Genomic DNA, 7,562 nt, shown 5'->3' on the forward strand with positions numbered 1-7,562 from the left:
GTCCCTGGACTAGATGGTGATGGGTTGAGTTCTCACAGTCGTGGTGCTGCCAGGCTGTAAGGTACTGTGAGGTGTAGGGCTGGTGGAAGTGGAGCCCTGTGGAGATGTGGCTCTGCTTGAGGTCCCTGGGAAGGTAGTGGCAGCTGCTGTTGTCCACAGGGTAGTTATAAGAGCCTCCGTGGTCAGAGTTATAGTATTATGAGAATTAGTGGTACTCTGAGTGGTGGGACCGCTGTAGGTGGAGCTAGAAGAAACTGTGGCTGTTCCTGAGGTCCCTGTGGAAGTAGTGGCAGCTCCTGTTGTCCCTGGGCTAGAGGTGGTCGCTTGTGTTCTCAGAGTGCTCATGCTGCCAGTCTCTGTGTTACTCTGAGGTAGAGCGCTGGTGGGGATGGAGCCCTGGGAAAGTGTGGGTGTTCCTGTAGTCGCCAAGGAAGTAGTGGCACCTGCTGTTGTCCCTGGGCTAGAAGTGACAGCCTGTGTTCTTCCAGTAGTCATGCTGCCAAGCTCTGTGGTACTCTCAGGTGTGGGGTTGTTGGAAGTGGAGCTCTGGGAAGATGTGGTTGTTCCTGCGGTCCCTATGGAATTAGTTGCAGCAGCTGTTGTCCCTTGGCTATGAGTGGCAGTCACTTCGGACACAGTAGTCGTGCTGCCAGGCTCTGTGGTACTCTGAGGTGTAGGGCTGGAGGAGGTGGAGCCCTGGACAGATTTGGCTCTGCTTGAGGTCCCTTGGGAAGTCGTGGCAGCTGCTGTTGTCCCTGGCGTAGTTGTGAGAGCCTCCGTGGTCAGAGTTGTAGTACTGTGAGAATAGCTGGTATTCTGAGAGGTAGAACTTCTGAAGGTGGAGCTAAGAGAAGATGTGGCTGTTCCTGAGGTCCCTGGGGCAGTATTGGCAGGTGGTGTTGTCCCTTGGCTAGGGGTGACAGTCAGCGTGCTCACAGTCGTCCTGCGGCCAGGCTCAGTGGTTCTCTGAGGTGTAGCGCTGCTGGCGGTGGAGCCCTGCTCAGGTGTAGGTGTTCCTGAGGTCCCTGGGGAAGTCGTGGCAGCTGCTGTTGTCCCTAGGGTAGGCATGAGAGCCTCCAAGGTCAGAGTTGTACTACTGTGAGAGTAGGTGGTATTCTGAGAGGTGGAGCTGCTAGCGGTGGAGGTACGAGAAGATGTGGCCGTCCCTGAGGTCCCTGCGGAGGAAGAGGAAGCTGGTGTTGTCCCTGAGCTAGAGGTGACAGTCTGTGTTCTCACAGTCTTCGTGGTGCCAAGCTCTGTGGTACTCTCGGATGTGGTGCTCATGGAGGAGTAGCCTTGCGAAGATGTGACTGTGGATAAAGTCCCTGGGAATGTAGTGGCAGCTCCTGTTGTCCCTGGACTAGAGGTGATAGCTTGAGTTCTCACAGTCGTGGGGCTGCCAGGCTGTAAGGTACTGTGAGGTGTAGGGCTGGTGGAGGTGGAGCCCTGTGAAGATGAGGCTCTGCTTGAGGTCCCTGAGGATGTCGTGGCAGCTGGTGTTGTCCCTTGGCTAGGGATGACAGTCAGTGTGCTCACAGTCATCGTGCTGCCAGGCTCTGTGGTACTCTCCAGTGTGGGGCTGATGGAGGTGGAACCCTGGGAAGATGTGGCTGTGGATGAAGTCCCTGGGGCTGCTGTCCCTGAGCTAGAAATGCTACCCTGTGTTCTCACAGTCGTCCAGCTGCCAGGCTCTGTGGTACTCTGAGGTGTAGGGCTGGGGGAGATGGAGCCCTGCTCAGGTGTAGGTGTTCCTGAGGTCCCTGGGGAAGTCGTGGCAGCTGCTGTTGTCCCTAGGGTAGGCATGAGAGCTTCTGCAAGGTCAGAGTTGTAGTACTGTGAGAGTAGGTGGTATTCTGAGAGGTGGAGCTGCTAGCGGTGGAGGTACGAGAAGATGTGGCCGTCCCTGAGGTCCCTGCGGACGAAGAGGAAGCTGGTGTTGTCCCTGAGCTAGAGGTGACAGTCTGTGTTCTCACAGTCGTCGTGGTGCCAAGCTCTGTGGTACTCTGGGATGTGGTGCTCATGGAGGTGTAGCCTCGCGAAGATGTGAGTGTGGATAAAGTCCCTGGGAATGTAGTGGCAGCTCCTGTTGTCCCTTGGCTAGAGGTGAAAGTCAGTGTTCTCACAGATGTTGTGCTGCCTGGCTCTGTGGTTGTGTTAGGTGTGGTGATAATGGAGGTGGAGCCCTGGGAAGATGTGGGTGTTCCCGAGGTCCCTGGGGAAGTCGTGGCAGCTGCTGTTGTCCCTGGACTAGAGGTGATAGCTTGAGTTCTCACAGTCGTGGGGCTGCCAGGCTGTAAGGTACTGTGAGGTGTAGGGCTGGTGGAGGTGGAGCCCTGTGAAGATGAGGCTCTGCTTGAGGTCCCTGAGGATGTCGTGGCAGCTGGTGTTGTCCCTTGGCTAGGGATGACAGTCAGTGTGCTCACAGTCATCGTGCTGCCAGGCTCTGTGGTACTCTCCAGTGTGGGGCTGATGGAGGTGGAACCCTGGGAAGATGTGGCTGTGGATGAAGTCCCTGGGGCTGCTGTCCCTGGGCTAGAAATGCTACCCTGTGTTCTCACAGTCGTCCAGCTGCCAGGCTCTGTGGTACTCTGAGGTGTAGGGCTGGGGGAGATGGAGCCCTGGGAGGATGTGGCTCTGCTTGAGGTCCCTGGGGAAGTAGTGGCAGCTGCTGTTGTCCCTGGACTAGAGGTGATGGGTTGAGTTCTCACAGTCGTGGTGCTGCCAGGCTGTAAGGTACTGTGAGGTGTAGGGCTGGTGGAAGTGGAGCCCTGTGAAGATGTGGCTCTGCTTGAGGTCCCTGGGAAGGTAGTGGCAGCTGCTGTTGTCCACAGGGTAGTTATGAGAGCCTCCGTGGTCAGAGTTATAGTATTATGAGAATTAGTGGTACTCTGAGTGGTGGGACCGCCGTAGGTGGAGCTAGAAGAAACTGTGGCTGTTCCTGAGGTCCCTGTGGAAGTAGTGGCAGCTCCTGTTGTCCCTGGGCTAGAGGTGGTCGCTTGTGTTCTCAGAGTGCTCATGCTGCCAGTGTCTGTGTTACTCTGAGGTAGAGCGCTGGTGGGGATGGAGCCCTGGGAAAGTGTGGGTGTTCCTGTGGTCGCCAAGGAAGTAGTGGCACCTGCTGTTGTCCCTGGGCTAGAAGTGACAGCCTGTGTTCTTCCAGTTGTCATGCTGCCAAGCTGTGTGGTACTCTCAGGTGTGGGGTTGTTGGAAGTGGAGCTCTGGGAAGATGTGGTTGTTCCTGCGGTCCCTATGGAATTAGTGGCAGCAGCTGTTGTCCCTTGGCTATGAGTGGCAGTCACTGTGGACACAGTAGTCGTGCTGCCAGGCTCTGTGGTACTCTGAGGTGTAGGGCTGGAGGAGGTGGAGCCCTGGACAGATGTGGCTCTGTTTGAGGTCCCTGGGGATGTCGTGGCAGCTGCTGTTGTCCCTGGCGTAGTTGTGAGAGCCTCCGTGGTCAGAGTTGTAGTACTGTGAGAATAGCTGGTATTCTGAGAGGTAGAACTTCTGAAGGTGGAGCTAAGAGAAGATGTGGCTGTTCCTGAGGTCCCTGGGGCAGTATTGGCAGGTGGTGTTGTCCCTTGGCTAGGGGTGACAGTCAGCGTGCTCACAGTCGTCCTGCGGCCAGGCTCAGTGCTTCTCTGAGGTGTAGCGCTGCTGGCGGTGGAGCCCTGCTCAGGTGTAGGTGTTCCTGAGGTCCCTGGGGAAGTCGTGGCAGCTGCTGTTGTCCCTAGGGTAGGCGTGAGAGCCTCCGAGGTCAGAGTTGTAGTACTGTGAGAGTAGGTGGTATTCTGAGAGGTGGAGCTGCTAGCAGTGGAGGTACGAGAAGATGTGGCCGTCCCTGAGGTCCCTGCGGAGGAAGAGGAAGCTGGTGTGGTCCCTGAGCTAGAGGTGACAGTCTGTGTTCTCACAGTCGTCGTGGTGCCAAGCTCTGTGGTACTCTGGGATGTGGTGCTCATGGAGGTGTAGCCTCGCGAAGATGTGAGTGTGGATAAAGTCCCTGGGAATGTAGTGGCAGCTCCTGTTGTCCCTTGGCTAGAGGTGAAAGTCAGTGTTCTCACAGATGTTGTGCTGCCTGGCTCTGTGGTTGTGTTAGGTGTGGTGATAATGGAGGTGGAGCCCTGGGAAGATGTGGGTGTTCCCGAGGTCCCTGGGGAAGTCGTGGCAGCTGCTGTTGTCCCTGGACTAGAGGTGATGGGTTGAGTTCTCACAGTCGTGGGGCTGCCAGGCTGTAAGGTACTGTGAGGTGTAGGGCTGGTGGAAGTGGAGCCCTGTGAAGATGTGGCTCTGCTTGAGGTCCCTGGGAAGGTAGTGGCAGCTGCTGTTGTCCACAGGGTAGTTATGAGAGCCTCCGTGGTCAGACTTATAGTATTATGAGAATTAGTGGTACTCTGAGTGGTGGGACCGCTGTAGGTGGAGCTAGAAGAAACTGTGGCTGTTTCCTGAGGTCCCTGTGGAAGTAGTGGCAGCTCCTGTTGTCCTGGGCTAGAGGTGGTCGCTTGTGTTCTCAGAGTGCTCATGCTGCCAGTCTCTGTGTTACTCTGAGGTAGAGCGCTGGTGGGGATGGAGCCCTGGAAAGTGTGGGGGTTCCTGTGGTCGCCATGGAAGTAGTGGCAGCTGCTGTGTGCCTGGGCTAGAAGTGACAGCCTGTGTTCTTCCAGTTGTCATGCTGCAAGCTCTGTGGTACTCTCAGGTGTGGGGTTGTTGGAAGTGGAGCTCTGGGAAGATGTGGTTGTTCCTGCGGTCCCTATGGAATTAGTGGCAGCAGCTGTTGTCCCTTGGCTATGAGTGACAGTCACTGTGGACACAGTAGTCGTGCTACCAGGCTCTGTGGTACTCTGAGGTGTAGGGCTGGAGGAGGTGGAGCCCTGGACAGATGTGGCTCTGCTTGAGGTCCCTGGGGAAGTCGTGGCAGCTGCTGTCGTCCCTGGGGTAGTTGTGAGAGCCTCCGTGGTCAGAGTTGTAGTACTGTGAGAATAGCTGGTATTCTGAGAGGTAGAACTTCTGAAGGTGGAGCTAAGAGAAGATGTGGCTGTTCCTGAGGTCCCTGGGGCAGTATTGGCAGGTGGTGTTGTCCCTTGGCTAGGGGTGACAGTCAGCGTGCTCACAGTCGTCCTGCGGCCAGGCTCAGTGGTTCTCTGAGGTGTAGCGCTGCTGGCGGTGGAGCCCTGCTCAGGTGTAGGTGTTCCTGAGGTCCCTGGGGAAGTCGTGGCAGCTGCTGTTGTCCCTAGGGTAGGCGTGAGAGCCTCCGAGGTCAGAGTTGTAGTACTGTGAGAGTAGGTGGTATTCTGAGAGGTGGAGCTGCTAGCAGTGGAGGTACGAGAAGATGTGGCCGTCCCTGAGGTCCCTGCGGAGGAAGAGGAAGCTGGTGTTGTCCCTGAGCTAGAGGTGACAGTCTGTGTTCTCACAGTCGTCGTGGTGCCAAGCTCTGTGGTACTCTGGGATGTGGTGCTCATGGAGGTGTAGCCTTGCGAAGATGTGACTGTGGATAAAGTCCCTGGGAATGTAGTGGCAGCTCCTGTTGTCCCTTGGCTAGAGGTGAAAGTCAGTGTTCTCACAGATGTTGTGCTGCCTGGCTCTGTGGTTGTGTTAGGTGTGGTGATAATGGAGGTGGAGCCCTGGGAAGATGTGGGTGTTCCCGAGGTCCCTGGGGAAGTCGTGGCAGCTGCTGTTGTCCCTGGACTAGAGGTGATGGGTTGAGTTCTCACAGTCGTGGGGCTGCCAGGCTGTAAGGTACTGTGAGGTGTAGGGTTGGTGGAGGTGAGCCCTGTGAAGATGAGGCTCTGCTTGAGGTCCCTGAGGATGTCGTGGCAGCTGGTGTTGTCCCTTGGCTAGGGATGACAGTCAGTGTGCTCACAGTCATCGTGCTGCCAGGCTCTGTGGTACTCTCCAGTGTGGGGCTGATGGAGGTGGAACCCTGCGAAGATGTGGCTGTGGATGAAGTCCCTGGCGCTGTTGTCCCTGGGCTAGAAATGCTACCCTGTGTTCTCACAGTCGTCCAGCTGCCAGGCTCTGTGGTACTGTGAGGTGTAGGACTGGGGGAGATGGAGCCCTGGGAGGATGTGGCTCTGTTTGAGGTCCCTGGGGAAGTAGTGGCAGCTGCTGTTGTCCCTGGCGTAGTTGTGAGAGCCTCCGTGGTCAGAGTTGTAGTACTGTGAGAATAGCTGGTATTCTGAGAGGTAGAACTTCTGAAGGTGGAGCTAAGAGAAGATGTGGCTGTTCCTGAGGTCCCTGGGGCAGTATTGGCAGGTGGTGTTGTCCCTTGGCTAGGGGTGACAGTCAGCGTGCTCACAGTCGTCCTGCGGCCAGGCTCAGTGGTTCTCTGAGGTGTAGCGCTGCTGGCGGTGGAGCCCTGCTCAGGTGTAGGTGTTCCTGAGGTCCCTGGGGAAGTCGTGGCAGCTGCTGTTGTCCCTGGACTAGAGGTGATGGGTTGAGTTCTCACAGTCGTGGTGCTGCCAGGCTGTAAGGTACTGTGAGGTGTAGGGCTGGTGGAAGTGGAGCCCTGTGGAGATGTGGCTCTGCTTGAGGTCCCTGGGAATGTAGTGGCAGCTGCTGTTGTCCACAGGGTAGTTATAAGAGCCTCCGTGGTCAGAGTTATAGTATTATGAGAATTAGTGGTACTCTGAGTGGTGGGACCGCTGTAGGTGGAGCTAGAAGAAACTGTGGCTGTTCCTGAGGTCCCTGTGGAAGTAGTGGCAGCTCCTGTTCTCCCTGGGCTAGAGGTGGTCGCTTGTGTTCTCAGAGTGCTCATGCTGCCAGTCTCTGTGTTACTCTGAGGTAGAGCGCTGGTGGGGATGGAGCCCTGGGAAAGTGTGGGTGTTCCTGTGGTCGCCAAGGAAGTAGTGGCACCTGCTGTTGTGCCTGGGCTAGAAGTGACAGCCTGTGTTCTTCCAGTTGTCATGCTGCCAAGCTCTGTGGTACTCTCAGGTGTGTGGTTGTAGGAAGTGGAGCTCTGGGAAGATGTGGTTGTTCCTGCGGTCCCTATGGAATTAGTTGCAGCAGCTGTTGTCCCTTGGCTATGAGTGGCAGTCACTGTGTACACAGTAGTCGTGCGGCCAGGCTCTGTGGTACTCTGAGGTGTTCGGTTGTTGGAAGTGGAGCTCTGGGAAGATGTGGTTGTTCCTGCGGTCCCTATGGAATTAGTTGCAGCAGCTGTTGTCCCTTGGCTATGAGTGGCAGTCACTTCGGACACAGTAGTCTTGCTGCCAGGCTCTGTGGTACTCTGAGGTGTAGGGCTGGAGGAGGTGGAGCCCTGGACAGATGTGGCTGTGCTTGAGGTCCCTGGGGAAGTCGTGGCAGCTGCTGTTGTCCCTGGCGTAGTTGTGAGAGCCTCCGTGGTCAGAGTTGTAGTACTGTGAGAATAGCTGGTATTCTGAGAGTAGAACTTCTGAGGTGGAGCTGAGAAGATGTGGCTGCTTGAGGTCCCTGGGGCAGTATTGGCAGCTGGTGTTGTCCCTTGGCTAGGGGTGACAGTCAGCGTGCTCACAGTCATCTGCTGCCAGGCTCTGTGTTCTCCAGTGTGGGCTGATGGAGGTGGAACCCTGGAAGATGTGGCTGTGGATGAA

The sequence above is a fragment of the Phascolarctos cinereus genome, unplaced genomic scaffold, assembly GCF_003287225.1.
Source record: "Phascolarctos cinereus isolate Bilbo 61053 unplaced genomic scaffold, phaCin_HiC Scaffold_5;HRSCAF=322, whole genome shotgun sequence".
Lineage (NCBI taxonomy): Eukaryota > Metazoa > Chordata > Mammalia > Diprotodontia > Phascolarctidae > Phascolarctos > Phascolarctos cinereus.